At 34.2% G+C, this 20,990-nt stretch overlaps 1 protein-coding gene across 2 annotated transcripts in view; it reads left to right on the top strand.

Moving 5' to 3' along the window:
• Window positions 1–20,990, top strand: part of LOC138710222 (synaptotagmin-10-like) — a 605,974-nt gene that overhangs the window by 348,260 nt on the left and 236,724 nt on the right. The window lies entirely within an intron of this gene.

The following is a 20,990-nucleotide window of genomic DNA, read 5'->3' as shown; positions in this document are numbered from 1 at the left end:
TAAAAAGCTTAGGAAATTAAGTTTGGCAGAATTTTCATTTACACTTTACTCTTTTTCTCAAAGAGTATCACTAGAGCTCCACGGACCATTGAAGACTGATGTAGAGGGAAAAAACTCGTTACCTCCATTCGAAATAGGAATAGGGGAGAGTTGCCAAATTTTCACCGTTGCCTAAATTGGACCGCAGTTGTATTTCCATATAGAAGTATTTCAAACATTTCAGTTGGCACCACTGCTTGCTGACGCTGCCTAAGGTACTCATCTCGAAGTTCAGTGAGCTGCAATCATCTTAGCGAATAGGATTGCCGTTAATGTATTTTGGTGTTTTCTCTTACAATTTTTACGTTACGGATCTTAAGCTTTTATATACAGTAGGAGTAAGTAATAACAATTCCTATACTATACGTTACAAGTATTTTCCATTAGCTACTATTTGCGTGTTTTAAAACTAGTTTTTAATTTCATGTGTTTGTTTAGTGTCGCCTGTTTGCATAAGTGAACAAGTTGCATAGGTTGGACCTCTGCGCGTTGCCTGGATTGGACTGGTCCAATTTAGGAAACTGTTTTAGTATTTTTTTTCAACATGAATATAAAGCATTATATGGTCAACGTTAAGAAAAAGTAGTATATTGGGGGATTTTGTATCTTTATGTTTCCAAGATGTCAAAAAGAGGAACCTACCAGAAATGAAATGATGCTTTGAAGATGGCGGTAGCAGCATAAAGAAATGGTGACTGTGGACTCAACGAGTGTGCTCGCGTATATGGAGTGCTTAGACTATGTTGATTGCAAAAACGCTTTCCAATGAAGTCCTTCAGAAGGCAAGCAACTTTCAATTGAGATATGGAAAAATTATTGCCGACCACATTCTCTTGTTTGAAGAAAGGTTTTGTAGGTTGACAATCAAAGATATGCATAAGCTTGCTTTTGATGTCGCAGGAAAATATGATGCTCCCTACACTTTTAACAAGGAGAAAAAAATGGCCGGAAAGAAGTGGTTCTATGCTTCTATGAAGCGAAACTCAAAACTTTCTCTCCGTCACCCAGAAAGAGCATAAATGACCCGAGCTAAGGGGTTCAATAGGAAGAGTGTTATCCAGTTTTCCGACCTGCTGAATAAAAAAACTGTCGATGAGAATGATATCATAGCAAATACTGTGTTCATTGTTGACGAATGTGGATTTACAACGGTGCAAAAGAGGCAACAGAAAGTTATACCTCAGAAAGAGAAACACCAAGTTGGAGTCGTAAGTGGTGAAAGAGGTGTAAACACCACAGTAGTCTGTGTTGTCAATGCGGCGGGGTTCTTTATACTGCCACTGGTAACTTTCAAACTCAAGAGGAAATCATGTCAGCTTTTTATTTTTTATGTCTACGTTTCCTTATTCACATGATTTTCGTAGCCAAACAGGGATTTTCCAATTTTATGTAATATTTTTGCATTTTTTTTTTTTAACTTTTCTATGAGTCTTCCTGTAATTTTGAAATAGGTTATGTAACCGAGACAAACAACTAATATAAAACTAATTCAGTGTAAAGAGAAATATTCTGAGTGTAACAATCAGCTTGAATGCAATAATGTTTCTGTAATTAATTTATCTTGTTTTTCTTTAATTTTTCATAAAAGTATAGAGAATTGTGTAACTTCTTTCACCAAATGTTAATATCTGATACATTATAACGTAAAATTTGGTGAATTAAAGATATTTATAATAATTACCCTACTTCTACCTATGTGTTTACTATTACTAATGTATTTTTGCGAGGTCCAAATTGGGACACTATGAGTCCAAATTAGGCAACCGGTTTCCCAATTTGGACCATTTTCATGATTTTGGTTTTACCTTTTTATATTTATTAGGAATTGTGTAATTTAAAAATTAACACTATAGGATGAAAGTACATAGAATGTAGAATGTACTAGAACATATTTTGATTTAATGTTATCATTATTAAAGACATGTGATTAAAAAACAAAAAACTGGTCCAATATAGGCAACCTTCCCCTATAATTTTTATGCAATCCTAGTATTATAAACAGGTTGTTACTACATCGAAAATCGTGCGTAATTGGCTTATTATAGCACGCGTGCCAATAAAAGCAATGCCGTAATTGCTATGGCGTAATAACGGAACACTTGCTGTGACGTCCTGGACCTACTATTTGTAACGTTGGTACACAAGAATAACAACGAATAATAATTATTTATAACTAAATTAACTTTAATGGACATGAATAAAACTTGACAATGAAACACATTAAGAATGAATATGCAAATTAACCTAAGAGAACATGAATAAGACCATATACAAATTAACCTCCACAAACGTGAACATGACAATATGGCTGCCAATAATACCAAACGTTTCTCCATGGCTACATTGCCAAACCCAATGTCTGCACCACGTAACTTCTCGTCTATCAGCAAGGCGAGCTTTTCGTTCCAAATAATATTCCCCAATAACACGTACAACTGGAAATACACAGCTTGCCAATATAATCACAGTTGCCCCACATAGCATTCTTATAAGAGCACTGACTACTAACACAGTAACCCCTATAATGCCGAGAACACACCATAGTAGAGATGGGAACGATATATCGGTTTTTACGAAATACCGATTTTTTCGTTTCGATATTTCGATATATCGATATCGAAATTTTGATTCAATATATCGTATAATATATCGGTTTTCTCATAAATGTATAGGTTTTTTGTATTTGTTTTTGTTTTTGTGGAATTATTATGAACAACAAAATTCACACTAGTTAAATCCGATAATTCCCTGAGATATGGCGTTAATGAAAGTGAGCAGTTAAGTAATTGTGTAACCTTGAAATGTCCAATCCAATCAATGCCTTTCTCTGATTGGCTGGTCTGGAATTCGAATTCAAACTGTTTGATATGCGGTACCAAATTCAAAATGCAACGTATGCGAACGTGAGACTGAGACGGGAGGTTTATCTACAACTGTTTTAGTATTAATGTTCTCCAAGGCAGGAGCAACTGCCACTCTCGAAAGGAACCGTCTGACTTCAAAACTTGTATTTCTATGTTTTGAAATGGAAAGAGAAACAAGGATATAATACTGCTTTGAGATTTGTTTATGGCTAGGATTTCTATGCACCACCTAGTACCGACATTGTTTTCTTATTATATATTTTAGTACATAAACATTCTACCCCCATCATCATCATCATCATCATCATCATCATCATCGATGTTTGAAATGTTGGAGTGTAACAATAACTTGCAATGGGAACTTACTATAGAAGGATTGTATCAAATCGATTGTGAAGTTTATTACAACTTGTAACATTCTAAGTAGTGTTTACCTGCGCACATTTAAAAATGAATACAAGTACTGTTTACTTTAATTTAAAAATAAATACAAGAACTGTTTACTTGCAATTAAAAATTAATTTCGGAATCTTCCTTGTACCAGGATATAGTTTGTCTGATATCTGCTTTCGTCCCTTGGGCATGTCCATGTAGGCCTATATCTTCTTCGTTTATGTTGTTGGAATAATGTATTTCAGCCGCGGCGAAAATGCGAATCACGAGCACATTGTGGCTCGCAGTGCTTTTCTCTTGCTTCCTACCTACAACCCCCACCCTCTTACTCACTGGAGTCAAACTCCGTTCTATTTGTATTTGTCTCGGACCTGCGAGTGGCGTATCGTCGCAATATCTCTCTCGAAACCATGTACCTCTATAAAAAACGAAAGTTTCAAGTAGGATGGGAGGATGCATTCTTTTGCTTACAATATGATGAAAATATTAAATGTATGATTTGTTCACAAATATTACTAAGAAAACGGTTGTATAACATAAAACGGCATTATAAGTTACTACATGTTACTGATGAAACATTAAAAGGTTTAGTGTTATTATTATTATTATTATTATTATTATTATTATTATTATTATTATTATTATTATTATTATTAGGCCTATTATTATTATTATCATTATCTCTGTAAGTCGATTTTTTATAACAGATGTACGAATAATGCGGTTAGATTTTCAATTTAAACTCACAGATTTACAATGTGACGTTAAATGAAATATAGATGTAAGGACTTGACAGATATTGAACTTTTCAAATCTTTGGAAAAAAATAAATATTTGAAGCTTCGTTCTTTCGCTTGCTCTGTTGAAGCCATGTTCGCTGTAACTTACGTTTGTGAAAAATTATTTTCAACAATGAAAATAGTAAAAATCAAATTTAGATCACGACTGACAGACAAATACCTTCGTGGTCAACTACGATTGGCAGTAAGTGACATAATTCCTGATTTTGAAACTTTGTCGCAGAGACATTCTGAAGACAGTTAATTTTAGGTTGTGATAATGTGTCCTATGTTTTCTTGTTCATTTCTTTCTTCGTTACACGTCCTAAACATTAACTTCCCCGCCTCCCTCCATAGGTGCTATGCACGTTGCAGCTTACACAGTGGCTCGGCGCAACATGGCCTTTTTGCCATGGCTGATGTATTTCCAACAATCATTGCAGTTCTTTTACAGATATACACCAAAGATACTCCTCTATATTTTTCTTTTTCCCAATCCACAATTCCCAAATTTTCTGCAATCTTGTCCTTCTCCTACAACTGCGTTCCAGTCGCCCATTGGGATTACGCATGCTCCCTTCTTCTCCTTCTCAACTATCTCTTCTATCTTGTCATAGCTTTCTTCAACTTCTTCGTCTGCTAATCCACTAAGTGGCATGTAAATTTGCACTAGCACCAAGCGCATTTTCTTCCCCAGTAGTCTCACCATTATCATCTGGTCATGTACAACGAACTGATATCACTTTACCTTTCACACGAAGTCCTACTAATACACAAACACCATGACTTCCTTTGCACTCACAATTTGAATAAAACAATCTAAATTCATCACTCGCTAACTCATCACTTTTTTCCCACCTCACTTCTGATATTCCCAGCACATCCACTTTGTTTCTTTTCATTTCTTCCTACAAGTTTTCCAACACCTGCTTGCAAAAGAGTCCTTACATTCCACATTCCAATCCTCAAATATGCCACCTTAAGTCTGGATCCAATCAAACTGCGTGCAAAGCTTTAGGACACACACATATACACTCTCTCTCTTTTCCTCTCTCTCCTTCCCTCCCTCTCCCTCTCGCTTCTCTCTCTCTCTCTCAATGTCTGAAAAATTTATTTCCTACCAGACTCAAAGAAATCCTAGTACAGACACTTGTGATTTCTCACTTGACTACTGTGACGTTTTATATAGCGACCTCAAATGCTTAACTTTCTCAAAAACTTAAATATGTACAGCACATAATGTCTGTTTCCGATTTATTTTGAATATCCACCGACATGTTCATAATATATCCTAATATTTTCTACAGTTCTCTCCTGGCTCTGATTGCGAGATAGGCGTTCAGTACATTCACTTTGCCTAATTTCACATCATAATCATAATAGACGTTCAGAGCATTCAGTCGTCCATTAAAATCCTATGCGTCACTTTCTTCAACGATCTTAGTCAAACAATACGATATAACTGGAATTCGGTCACTAATGCTATTCGTCACGTCTTGTCTGCACAAAAATTTCGATTCGCCGACTTGGTGAACAGAGCGCAATATATCAATATATATGCGCTGTCGAAAGCTTGATATATGGCGCAAATTTTACCCATTCCATGTCGATTTTGTAAGAAATTGCATTCCGCTACAGGTTGGTTTTTGTGGAACCGACAGATCTTTCGAGTACCAAGAGATCAGTTAACACTGGCAAAATTTCAAAGAGGTTTAGGAGTTTTTGACCCTTATACTAAAGCACTTAGTCTCTTCGTCTACCGGAATCTTCTTCACGTAAAAGGACAGGGAGATGACTTCTCCTTCACATTCTTCTCTAAATGGGTCTCCATAACCAAGTTACAGAATCCACCGGATTTACGATGTCTGCCAAGTCATGCACCACAAGTACGAACTTTCAAACAGGAAATCAGTTACATACCACAAAATATCCCAGCTTCTGTCACAGCTAAATATATTTACAAGTATATGAATAGAAGTTTGCCAGCCCCTAAAATTGTGTGCCGTTTTCCTGTGAATAATTGGAAACGGATCTGGAAGAATATACGAAACAGTGTTTTGACCTTTAAACAGCAAGACCTATGGTTTCGAGTGGTCAATGATATTTTTCCAACTAACAGCAAATTATATCATATCAGATTAGCCCGGACATCACTCTGCCCCTATTGTCAGGAAGAGGACAAGCTTCAACATCGCTTTCTGGAGTGTCCCAGGAAACTGCAATTCAGGATATTAGTGACATCGCGCATATCCCTGTGAAATACATAGATTTAAACTTTATACTCAAGTCAAGTTTTTATTATAAACCAAAGACAACACAGGCAGCTATTGTGAAGCGATTAGCACTTTGTATGGAAACAATATTGGAATGTTAAGGCAATATCCACACACTTATATGGAAATTATGTAATAAAGTATGATTTTATGCAATAATTGTAATATGTAGGAAGGGTTTGATCTTCTTTATCAGTACATTAATTGTTGTTTGTGACTGATAATAGATCACTCAATATACTATGGGGGTACATTATTGTTAAAAAAAAAAAGAGCACAAACTGTTGCTTTCAGTACCACATCATCGGACATCTCTCTACTTAAGTTCCTTCACAATAGCCATAGCTCGATCCTAGAGTTCGCTGCCGCTGGACATCAGGAGTACTCCTAGTCCTCAGTTCTTTAAAATAAGATTATTTAGAAACATTTTAATATACGGAATTAGTTTTTTGTAGCTAGAATTTTTTATATACAGTTATTACTTTGTTGTTTTCATTAACACTAATTTATAGGTAATTGTCATTGTTTCCATGTAACCAATATTGATTACACAAATTATACTCTTCCTTTAATTTTCTGATTAAATTAGTATGTATTCAATCTTATTTCTTACGGTAATACTTGTATAATATGTATTTCCCTGTATTCATTTCATCCTGGTTGAGTGGAAGAGAAGGCTTGATAGCCTTAAGGGGAGGCAGAGGTGAACTTCTGAACAAAACTGAAGAAAATTTGGTTTTTTCCATTTCTATTATCTTTATACACTATATTTTCATATTCCGATGTTAGTTTTTGATTTTGTGCCCTTTAAAGTATGAAATTAAAACCAAGCTAACTGTATCACTATATTATTCCCATAATAAACTAATACTTATCATTATTTATATACCTTCTCTGAACATATAAAGAAAAAGAAATATTGAAAATTTCTTACAATATGGTGCACGGAGCATTTTATATCAAACGATATAAAGTTTTATAAAATTATTAATATTTACAGAACTATTGTACTTAGAAATTTGAAACTTGGTATGTCCATTACTAATAACATACTTAGTATCCATGATCAATTTCAAACAAATCGGATAAATTTTGTGGATTTTGAAATATTCACCTCTGCCTCCCCTAACTGTGAAAGGAAAATAAAGCTATTATTATTATTATTATTATTATTATTATTATTATTATTATTATTATTATTATTATTATTACATACGTACATACACCCACACACTTAAACACATACATACATACATACATACATATAAATATAAAAATAGCAAAGGCCTTTCGAACCACGTCATCCGAAGCACTATGCATCCTAACAAAAAACACACCCATAGGTATAGAAATTCAGAAGCTGGCGTCAGCATATGAAAATACGAAAAGGATCCAGGAGGGAATTAAAATTGACACAGTAGAGCATTACACAACATGGCCGCATCCAGCAGATAAAATCCTGATTAAAGAAAAATCAAGTCATCAAACTTACAAAGCAGACATCTACACCGATGGCAGCAAGGGAAATTCGGGAGTTGGCTCAGGTGTCGCCATATTCATTGATCAAGAATTAGTCCATGAGCTGCAATATAAACTCCACAGGCGGTGCTCGAACAACCAAGCGGAACAGTACGCCATTCTCAAAGCCCTAGAACAGCTCGAAGTACTCCAACAACTAAAAGATGTTCGAAAATCAGCAGCCATTCATACCGACAGCAGAATCACACTCGATTCGTTACGAAATTTCAATAACCATCACCACTTGATGGAACAAATTAGAAAACAGATAAGAAAGCTGGAAACAATTAAACTGGACTATTCACTTCGCATGGATCAAGGCACACGTTGGAATTGCGGGGAAAGAGCTGGCCGACCACTTGGCAAAGCAGGCAGCAACAACGAGTTACCAGTGAGCTTCGACAGGATACCAGTCAGCGACATCATGCGAGAACTTCAGGAAGAAAGTGTGGTTAAGTGGGAAAGTGAGTGGCAAAAGACGAAAAATGGTGCAGTGACAAAATCGTTTTTCCCCAGTGTAAAAGAGAGGTTACGCGTTAACATTCCACTGAATGGAAAGGTCACAACTTTTCTAACTGGATATGGAAAAACCGTTGCCTACTTATACAGATTCAAGCTGAGGGACAACCCGTCGTGTGCGTGTGGAGCAGAGGAACAGACCGTCGACCACCTCCTTTTCGAGTGCCCGAAATTGGGCAAAGAAAGACTAGCGTTCGAGCGGGAAATGTTAAGGAAAACTGGCAAGTGGACTTTCACAAAGCTTAAAATAATGCAAGAACATGCGCATACATTCACAAACTATGTCAATGGTATAAATTTAGACGAGTAAACGTAGGATAATTTAATCTAGGATAGATAAGCGTAGGCAAAAGATATAATGAAAGACTCAAATTTTCACAACAGAATAACAGACCTACATACGCCTAGAGAGAGACAGAAACGAGACATAATGTGTTATATTGTAAACATACAGGTAGCAAGGCATGTAGTATTACCTTTATTGTAATGGGGCATGCCGTTGAACTAATATAAAAAATACATACATACATACATACATACATACATACATACACATTAATTTTTATTGCAGTATTTTTTATTGTAGTCTACGTATCAGTATAACTTCGATAACTGTTGTTTAGTAGTTCATCTCTTTAAAACTATTCATAAAAAGTTGTATGTATTTTAAGAGACAAACGCAGACGTCCGAGTTACTCTATCAAAGCAGTGCATCGTGGCAACACAAAACAGGATTAAAACAACTCACTCAGAAACGACAGCAAAGCAAAAAAAAAAAAAAAAAAATGTGTGCTTTGTACTTGGGCAAGAAGAGGCGATGTCTAGTAGATAGCAGCGAAATGGTGAGTGCTAGAACTCCATGTCCAAGATTTAATTAAACTACTATCTTCACCTGTTTTAATTCACACTCAATCCGAGAGATATAATAATTATAAATATAAGCATGAATAATTGTTTTTCTATCTCCTAAGAGCTTCAGAATGACCCAATTAAACAAATACAGGAACATCATTTTATTTTTACTAACATTTTTAATATTAACCTGGCTATACCTTTCTATTAACGATTGAAACAGGAAACACCGTTTGCTACCCTTTCCACGACGGAGTTCGATGATACTGGCGTAAAATACAAACAAATCACTTTACTAGGTATAGGAGGGAAGAAAAGTAGTTCATCCATTTATGTAAACTAGGAAATATCGCAATTTTGAGTTTGATAATTTTCATTAGGTTTTTGTTTAATCAAAATACAGTACTGTATTAACAATGAGTGTTTTCACTCACGAACTGCGCTATCAATTCGGAAGTATTAATTATGCAGTGTATATTGTACTGTTACAGCACATTAGCGTACTATATAGAGAATGAAGTTAAATTGAAAAATAATCATAATATGGATATTTAAACACATTTTAGAAAATGGTGGCCGTTCATTTCGATACAGGCTTCAGTTCTTTGTGCATATTATCGCACTATAGACTATTGTACCTAATTCCAATTACCAGTTTCGTCCTTCGTACGAGTAACTCATGTTGAAATAATTCTGTACCTACTCTATAAAAGAGTACCTTACGTACTGTAAATTCAATCTTCACTTCTGTCCGATCCGAAAAGATAAAATCACTCAGAAATGCTATCTACTGTCCGTTCAAGTGGTTTTGCCGCAGGGTTGTAGAAAGGGGGGGGGAAATCACGTGACAGTTAATTACATAAGGAGGCCCTTTTATTTAAGTTATTTTAAACACTTGAATAATATTACGTAGACGTCCAATTCCTAACAGAACTTAATGTTTTCAGAAAAGAGCTAAGATAGCCAGGTACTAGACTTTACAAAGGGGCGAACAGAAGCAGGTGGGGGAAAGCGGGATGCGACATAGAGAAACGGACGACAGTACCCGTACGAAAATATGATTCAATATTGAAAGCTCTTTCGTCACTGGAAAACGCGAACATATTTCTGAAACGTACTATACTCAGTAACTCAGTACTGCTTACGCGCCCTCGGCTCTGTGTCGTGAACGGTTGGAAGTTTACTAGTAGAAGGGATGGGAGTGAAGTACATTCCAAACCTCAGGTACAATAAAAAATTGAAGTAAAAATAAAATGATGTCCCTGTATATTATGTATGTTCTTCATGTTATTTTGGATGAATTCCCTTTAAATTTCACATTGAAGAAAAGCATAATATTAATGCTCTGATAACGACTTCAACAAAATATTGTTATAAAATAACTTGGAGTAAACAGATTGCTAAGCACTGGATGGCTCTGTTTCCAACAACTGGAGCTAGGCTACCTGTGTTTTAGAACTTAAAGGAATATAAATACAATAAACTACTCAAATTAAATTTAAAAAAAATGCATACCATTAAAAATTAAAAGAACAGCCACCCACAAGGAAAACTAAAATGTACTTCTTTTGAAATAAGCAAAGAGAAATTAAGAAAAATATTTTGTCCGTAATGCGAGGAGAGATGACAGAGAATTATTGTTAAAATACGAATCAATTTTATACTTAACTAGCCGTACCCATGCGCTCCGCTGCACCTGTTAGATATAAATATAAAGTAATTACATAATTAAAATAGGATATTTGATCCAGGGAACATTCCTGTTTGATAGAAGGATAAATCGTTTAATATGTTACTTAATTTAAATTGTATTTTAAAAAATTAAAATGCGATCATTTTGGTCCAGAGATCACTCATTTGGTGCAATGACAATTCCTTTAACATGTTTCTTAATTGTTATTACATGCAACCATAGTTTAATGAAGATTGACATCATTTAGATTTATTGTCTATACTTTATATTACTTGCTATATGTTTCCATTGAATTATGGTAATAACAACCCTTGTTTTATACGTCTTCAGTAAATGGCGCTTAGCCCATTATGGTTCTGAACCATTCACATAACTTAAATAGTGATACAGCACATATAGTGATATGTAATTATATTTCTTTCTTTCGAAAATGTAAGAATTCACGATCTCCTATGTACCATTGCCAGGGAATGAATAAATGTGTTTTTTTCCCTACTCAAATTTTTATATTTTGCACATAGGAGTTATTGCAGGAACAACAATGCTATAATCTGAGGCAGCGGTGAAAATGTATTATATTGTTATTTTAGAAGTCTTGTATATCCTTTAATCGATATTACTTAATACAAACACAGAAACATTCTCTGTAGGCTATGTGTAATAACTTTCGTTTGTTGTTGTCCAAGGCCCCTTATAGACGAAGTCATTTGTTTTTTATTTCATTACAGCGCCTTAGATGGCGTTATACAAATTTTAAAACTCATTTATCTCATTAAATATCAGTCCTATCAAAATTTAGTATAGAATAAAACTTATTGGAAATTATTTTTAAAAACAGTTTTGTTATGTAACATTTTTAACGAAAATTAATAATAAGGGAGATATTTCTATTTATTTAATTCAAGCGTCCATAAGGAGGCCTTTAAATAAAGTATTTTGAATGCCATATAGCCTAAAATCTAAGTTACAACGAACTTAATTTATATTCCACTTTTCATATAAATCAGTTCAGCCATTATCGCGTGAAAAGGTAACAAACATCCAGACAGACAGACAGACAGACATACAAACAAAAATTTCAAAAAAGCGATTTTCGGTTTCAGGATGGTTAATTATACATGTTAACACCAATTAATTTTGGAAAATTGAAAATTACCAGAAAAATTTTGGCTACAGATTTATTATTAGTATAGATGAAAGATTAAATCCAGACGTTTGAGATGGGCAGGGCATGTAGCACGTATGGGCGAATCCAGAAATGCGTATAGAGTGTTAGTTGGGAGGCCAGAGGGGAAAAGACCTTTGGGAAGTCCGAGACGTAGGTGGGAAGATAATATTAAAATGGATTTGAGGGAGGTGGGATATGATGGTAGGGACTGGATTAATCTTGCTCAGGATAGGGACCAATGGCGGGCTTATGTAAGAGCGGCAATGAACCTCCGGGTTCCTTAAAAGCCAGTTGGTAAGTAAGTATAGATGAAAGATAGCCGTTACGTGTGCAGTTGTGAATAACTGCTGACTCACATAGTACCTTACTAATAAGTTACGAGAAAGAAAGGTTTAAAAAATCAGTATTGATATCATTACCAAATGGAGAAAAATGTAAACTTACCATAAAAAACCAAAGCCAAAGTCAGCTTATCCTTTAAAGAAAGTGCAAAGAAACACAAAGAAAAGAGTTAATGCGAGGTTTTAACCACTTTGATCTAAAGTTACATTTTATTCCTAGCAATTTTTAAAGCAAATTCTGTAAACTAGTTACATTTAATACAATATACATTCTTATAAAACTTTGCTAACTTCACATAAAAATATGACAGTGGAATTTAAGTTGTCGATAACAGTAAAAGAATATACAAAACTTTTAAATTAAACATCATACATTACAATTACAAACTTCCTCCCGCGTGCCGGTACAGAACGAAAAAGAAAAAGAAAGAGTAATGGAAAGGACATATTTTCGAATTGCAAGAAAGTAATCAATTTTTAATGAATAAATTAGGGCCTATATACGAACGAAAGGAAGACAACATTTAGGAAAACAATTGCAAAATATACGAACTACGAAAATAAAACTGCTAAAAGTCTGTCCAGTTCTTGAAAGATAAGAGAAAAAGTGACAGGAGATTTGAGGATCGTTATGATTGTGTGTAACTTCTGAACAGGATTGGGATAAGTTAATAGAATGCTTTTCTCTGTGATTGTCGGGGTGAACGGTTGTGTTTCGCTCCGCTAGTCCTTGGCCAACCAGTCGTATGGATGAAGGTAATCAAGCGACCATAAGCGCGTCTGCTGTGTGTAAACGCTGTAAGAACAAAGTTGCTAGTGGATTTAAATGCGTTACCTGTAAAAGTGTCTTTCATCCTAGTTGTTCTAAATTAATATCAGATATTATTATTGTGAATGAGAGTGAAGTGACGTGTTGTGAAAAAGTTTGTGAAATTCTGAATAATGGAGATTCTGAAGTGTGTGATGCATTGAAAGAATATATTGACGAAAATAACAAAATTGACTGAAATTAGTCAAGTATATTTTGTATCAGAAACAAATATTAGAAACAGAAACAAATTCATTTTTGTTTTATAATTTAATTTGTACTCACTAGCTAGCTAGTTAATAAATAAATAAATAAATAAATAAATTAATTAATTAATAACTAAGTAAATAAATTAATACATAAGTAAATAAATAAGTAAATTAGTTAATTAATCAACAAAGATATTAATAAATAACGTAATAAATTAATTAATAAATGAATAAATGAATAAATAAATAAATTAATAAATTAATAAATGAATTAATAAATTAATTAATAAATTAATAAATTAATTAATAAATTAATAAATGAATTAATAAATTAATAAATAAATACATACATAACTAGTTAATAAATAAATGAATTAATTAATAACTAATTAATTAATAACTCAATAAATAAATTAATAAATAATTCATTAATAACTTAATAAAGTAATAAATAAATAAGTTAATAAATAAGTTAATAAATAAATAAACAAATAAATAAAAAATAAATAGATAATGAACTTCGTGATAAATTAAGTATTTCAACTATAAGCATGTAGACACATTGAATAGGCTACATTAAATGAAATTAATAGCCATATACTACAGTATATTCTGAGCAGACTGTGAATGCTAAGTCAGAGGAGAAGTATAATCTGGTGAAGGAGAATAAATCCCCGTGTGTAAATACTAATGAAAAAGGAAATTCTCAGGATAGCAAAATATCAGGGTTTAAATATGAAATAACCATAACTTTCACGGGTGAAAATTCTAAAAATGTGACTCAGCAATATGAACCCAGTGTACATTTGCAAAACAATGTTATAAGAAATAATAATGAAATTCGTGCACAGGTAGTTTTATGTAGAAAAACGAAACGAACAGTTGTTATGGGTACCGGTACTAATGGAACAAATGATGTTAAGGTATTAGGTGTATCAAAAATGATTTCACTACATGTAGGCTATACAGACTTGTCCCAGATCTTAAACAAGAGGTTGTCATACAGTTTTTGAAGCCTATTCTCCCAGTAGTAAGTTGTGAAAAATTGAACTCTCGTAATCCAGAGATTTATTCATCTTTTAAGATTGACATTGCGGAGGAGCATTTGGAAGTATCATTAAACCGGAATATCTGGCCAGCTAAAGCTTGTGTACGTCGTTTTTTTCATCCACATCGGACAATCTCAGAGGGCTAACCAAGAACACAGCCAGCCTCGATGTTTCGAAGGTGTCAACTGTTGACATAACTGATCTTAGAAGCGATTTTAATCAGGACGTTTTTCATCAATCTTCTAATTATAATTCCAACATGCGTTCGCCAGTTGTAATGAATGTGTCATTTCTGATATTTATTTTTATAAACATGCATTCAATTAAATGTAAACTTGATGAGCTGACTTTGTTTTTGGATTCAGTGAATTGTGATGTATTATATGTGAATGAACATTTGTTGAATAATAATGGCATAGATTTATATCTTCCAGATGGTTATCAACTTGCTAGTAGTTTCTGTAAATTTACCTGTGGGGGTATAGCTGTATTCATTAAGAATAATAGACTTACATTAATTTGATTGATATAAGTCAATTTTATACTGAGAAAATCTTTGAGGCTTCTGCTATTATTCTTAATTCATTAAATACTGTATAATTGTGGTAACTGTTTATCAAATATCAGATTCTGATATATCTATATATACTCAAAATATGGAAGGATTGATTACTGTTCTTTTAAGATTTCAACATTGTGAAATATTTATATTTGGTGATCTTAATCTAGACCCTAAAGATATTGAAGGTTATATAATCGGTTTTTGTAACATGCTTAGAAATTTTTAAATTATGGTTTATTTAACGACTCTCGCAACTGCCGAGATTATATCAACGTCGCCGGTGTGCCGGAATTTTGTGACGCAGGAGTTCTTTTACATGCAGTAAATCTACTGACATGAGCCTGTCGCATTTAAGAACATTTAAATGCCATCGACCCGCAACCTCGAGCACAGAAGACCAACGCTATACCAACTAGCTACCGAGGCTGACAACATTCTTAGGTCTTCAAACTTTTATTACATTAATACTATACCTACGAGACTTAATAGATTTCTTAATTGTTCTTAAAGTGAACAACAAAAAGGCTTTCGACATAATAGAAGTACAACAGATGCAGTATTTATTATTCGCCAAATAGTCGAAAAAACAATTGAATATGCAGCACCAGTTTTTCTTTGCTTTGTGGATCTAACCAAAGCTTTCGATCGAATTAGACTAGATGATGTAACAAGAAGTTTAAGAGAAAAAGAAGTACCAGAACAGATAATTGCAGTAATAGAAGAAATGAATAAAAATACAATAACAAAAATTTGTATAGAAGAACAAATGACAGATGAGATAAAATGTCAAAAATAAATAAGACAAGGTGATTCCCTCAGTCCCTTATTATTTAATTTATTAACGGACAAAATTATATATAGTGTGAGAGATTTACGAGGTTATTTCATGGGAAATAAAAATTTTAATATAATAGCTTATGCTGATGACGTAGTACTGATGGCTAGTACTGAAGATGATTTATAACGATTGCTATATCATTTTGTAAAGAATAAGAGAAATATAATATGAAGGTATCTACAGAAAAAAGTAAATGTATGTGTGTCTCAAAAGAACCAATAAGATGTAAACTGGAAATAAAAAAAGTGATCGAACAGGTGATGAGTTTTACATACCTAGGAATGGATAAAACGAGTGATCGCCATATAATAAATGAAGATATCGAACACAAAAAGCAGCTAGAATTTCAGGATGTCTACGTGATGTGGTCTGGAAAAATAAATTCCTTAATACAGAAAGTAAAATAAGAATATATAAAACAGCAGTTAGACCAATTCTAACATATGGTACAGAAACTAGTAAAACCAAACAACTTATAAGGACAACAGAAATGAACACTTTAAGAACAATACTAGGAAAAACAAGATTAGATAATAGTACATTTTGCAACGAGCCTATAATGAAGGTAATTAAGAAGTGAGTATGGATATTTATGAAACGAGCTTAAGCGAGTTTTATAATTTTCATACGAGCTTCTTAATTGCCATTATAAGCGAGTTTTTTAATACGACTTTTTATGCTCGACCATATTTCTAACTTGATATTATTAATTTTTTAGCATTGTCCCGTATGTTGTGAGATGTGCGCAGAAGCGAAAGTATTGATTTTTTCCGAGGAACAGATGTCCACATTGATCTTGCTAGGCCATAAGAACCTACAGAGATAACATTGAAATTAAATTAGACATTGAAAAACGAGATGACAAATTGAATTTATTTGAATATTATTTACAATTAACGCTAATTATTATAGTAACAGAACATAACCTTCTGCGACAGTATTGGATTTCCAGCCTCCGTGACTTTTCGCTAATTCTCTTTCGATTGCATATCTGAGAATAATCGATACTTGCGGTTTTATAACGGTAGAAAGCTGACCTGTCATTGGCTGAACAGTTGTAACCTGAGTCGTCATTGGCTGAAAGACCTGACCTTTAATGAGTAGGTGTACTTTAATGACATGCATTAAAGGTCTGCTACCAGGTGTATAATTACTACATTTCGGCATGGTCGAGCATAAAGTAAACAATGAAACTGTACGACAAGAATGTGATATAATGGATGTGATTAAATTCACAAAAGCAAGAAGACGAGAATGGAATTTCCATGTCGAACGAGCAGAAAGAAATAGATTGATCAGAGCAGCCAGAGATTTTATACCACGCGGGAGGAGGACAAGAGGCCGCCCAAAGAAGAGATGGAAAGAAGGATGTCTTTCATCTCCGTCAGACCAAGCGTGAAGGCTGATTGTGCCACATTTATAGCATATTGAGTGCATTGAAGTGTATTGGGAAATACTCCTGACCGTCTTTGTTTTCCCATATACAGCAGCTTATAGGCTATACATAACATTACTTCCTTCTTTCTTCGTGGAGCACTCCATGCATTGCTGCAAAGTAAGATATACATCAGTCAGTTTTTCTTTGGTGAAGGGATTGAAGGCTTCGACAACGCAGTCATTCAATCCTGGTGTTATTAGTGGATTTTTTTATGTTGCAGAGACGGGATTGCATTTAAAAAGTCAAGGTCCAAAACACTGAAGACGGGGCTGTTGGGTGTCTCCTTCTTCAGAACAATATTCCACACATTTTTGTTGGCCGCCAAAATAATTGTAGGATCTCGATCAGAACAATGGGGTTTTGTATTGTCCTGCTGAATTATGATCGTTTTTACTTCCAACTTCTGGAATCTCTTGCTGAATAGCTGGAATGACGTTTTGCACAAGCATTTCCTGAATGTCATTTCGTATCACTGATGTTTTAGGGTATATGACTTGAGTGCCACGTGGTCGGTTCTTGCTGCTTCTTTTTGCCTCCTTGCCAAATGCCTATTCGGCCATTAAACCACTGATTTTTGTGCGAGTTCCACCTAGGTCTTTCCACTGATGCCATAAACATGCTCTTAGGAATAAATCTTTTGCTTTTTCATTGCCGTTGTGGGTTTTCATTTATCATGAGGTAATACTTCTGCTGAACCTTACTGAAAAAGAACCACTTCTCATCAATATGCACATAATGGTACAGAGCCCTGAATTTACCATTAGCTTCCACCATAGACAAACAGAATGATAGATGTTCGCGCTTTTTATCTTCCGTGAGAAGAGGCTTTAGTATGGATGAAACTCTTCTAATTGTTTTGCCCTCTTTGAAATACCGAACCAGAGTTGTTTTTGGCATTTCAATAGCACATGACAAAGATCGAATTATCCCACGTTTGTGTAAAGGAATGTCCTTTATTTTACTCAGTTCTGCAGAATAGTCTTTGCATTTGCGACCACAATTTTCTCTCTTCCTAGAATTGAGGACCGTTTTTGCAAAACTTGCTAACTGAAAAAACTAAATTTTACAGGAGAGACAAAACACTATGGTAAGCAAGTTTTGCTGTATCTCTCACTTATAGCAGAAAACAAGTTTTGAGAAAACGATCACACTTTGATACACTACAATGAAGAGAAATAACCTAATTTAACTAAGACGCTTTGGACATCATATAGAGGCCTGCCTTATGTTAACGAATCCATCAAAATCTCAATTTTTCAAATTTTGCAGTTAGCAAGTTTAACATTAGTGAACAACTTGCCTTTATAATACTGTTGTTTAGCTCGGTGTCAAATTCGAGATACAGTTAGTGATGTTGCTAGAAACTAATCAGTTGCTTTCCTAACAGTATCCCTCTGCAAACTTCAATGTTTTTTGTATTGCAGCAGGAACTGCAGAATGGCACTACGACATTCACTTGTCAGTTGTTTCTTTGAGGATCTTCCCCAATTTGGCTGGGTTGATGAACACTTACCTTCAACCCGAACACCACTGCTGGTGGCCATTTGATTCCCACTCATATGTAGCTATGTAAATACGATGCTTGTCGTCTCTTCAGTAGGCTGCTAGTGGTCACGCCCGCACAGTGGAAGCTTCATGTGATACTGCACATAATGCCGTATTGAAGTATTGAAATAGGCAGCGCATACGCACTAATCCCACTTTTTGAACTTGTATCTATATCATAATTTGGGACGGAGGGAATATAGTAATTTACAAAATTAGGGCGTGATTGAAGAAAAGGAAAAATAAGGCGAAGGAATGCAAAAGCGAGAAATTAAATAAGGGCATGAAGTGGAAGAGGAAAAGCAAGAAGAATTGATATCTTTTGTAAATACGACTTATTTGTACATTATTTCATTTGAGTGTTTTTTATTAAGGGTACTGCAATATTGGAATGTATAATTTAATCAAAGGGTTTCATATTAATGCATCTGGAAATTACATAGTTCGTTGCCCACTGCTGCCAGTGAAGGGAAGATATAATTTCTCTATTCCCACATTTCCATGTGTAACAGTTCATATGTATAGGATTATCACTAGAAAATATTATGGCTTTGATGTTATTGAAATTAATGGCTATGTATGAACCAGATGAAATTTTGTAAAATTACTCACAGAAAATATCATATCACACAAAATACCAAAGTATTAACCTCTTACAGATATAAAAAAATGCCTTGTAGAATAATCAAACAAATGTAATCTTTCATTATTGATTACACTCTCGTGACACTTACATACATCACTACAGAACTATTAAGTTATTTAAAGTAAACTATTACTTCATTGTGATTATATTATTATAGTTAACTAAAGTGAAATACCACCATAGTTTAATATTAGCACAGTGAAGTAATTATTTATTTTAAATAACTTAAAAGTGTTCAGTAAAAATTGAATTCTCCTACAAGTTTTCCAGTTGTATATTACTCTATTAGGTGCTAAACATGAACAATATCTGCCCTAGATTTTTGTACAAAGTCAGTCATAGGCACTTAAAGAAAGCAGTTGTATATCAAGGGTGCTGCAGGCCAATATTTCTGTGGAAATCTCTAACTCGATCATTTTATTACCTTGCAGCAACACAACACTTGTTTTTGCACTTGCTATTAATAAATGTGAAACAAATGTGAGCAGCCACTGCGCAAATATCTTTTTCCTTTCAAATTCACAAGCGTTCTCATTTTAGTACAGTTATGACAAAAGATCATTTCAGTTTAAACAAACAAATAAATAAGTAAATGAATGAATGAATGAATGAATGAATGTTTATTAACTAGGAATACTAAATGTTTACATAAATTTATTGACAGAAAATTAAAATAAACATATATAAATTATAACGTGAAGAAAGAGAAATTAAACAGAGTGAATATGATGACTCAGAATTCTGCAAGAACGTTTCAAAACTGAAGTTATGATGTCAGTAGTAAGTGTCAATGGTAGTTCAAAAGTCTTCCTGAAGCTTTCAAAGAACTTGGGAATCACACCACGAGCTCCAATAAGAAGACCAATCACCTCAATGTTTTCAAGCTGGTATTTTACTTTGAAGTAATCAACTGTTGGCAGATAAATGTTGATCTTTTCTTAATTGACATCCTCTGGCTGCCTACTCCCCGTTTCAATCCTTATGGTAGGATCAATTAAATAACTTTTCTTGATAGTCTGGGAATACGCTATGATGTCAATACGTCTAGAGGAGCCATTAGTAGCAAGGCAAAAAACTTCCCCTTCTACTGTCCAAGACTTTTTTTTTCAAAGCAGTTTCAATTAAGGATCGAACATGGTGATGGCTGGCATTTCGGAGGAGTAAACCTCTGTTACACTGACCTTGGACGTGGGCAAGGATTTCAGTCTCCGGGCAGCCATGTCTGCACCGGGATCCGTCCAAAGAGCGACCAGGTACTCCTCTAACTGCTGGTAAATTGGCATTCATTTTGAGGCAGGTTACCCATTCAGATGTAGATAGTCCAGACTTATTAAAAATCCAGGCATTCATTGGCTTTAGATACTTGGCTGTACAATTCTACACCTCTGTCTCTTCCAGACATTACTTTCCAAGATTCGAATTCTGTATTTCTTAATTCTTCTCTTAATTTCCTAGT

This window comes from Periplaneta americana, chromosome 12 (genome assembly GCF_040183065.1).
Source record: "Periplaneta americana isolate PAMFEO1 chromosome 12, P.americana_PAMFEO1_priV1, whole genome shotgun sequence".
NCBI lineage: Eukaryota > Metazoa > Arthropoda > Insecta > Blattodea > Blattidae > Periplaneta > Periplaneta americana.
Note: the sequence above shows the minus strand (reverse complement) of the source record. Positions and strands in the feature narration are given on the sequence as shown.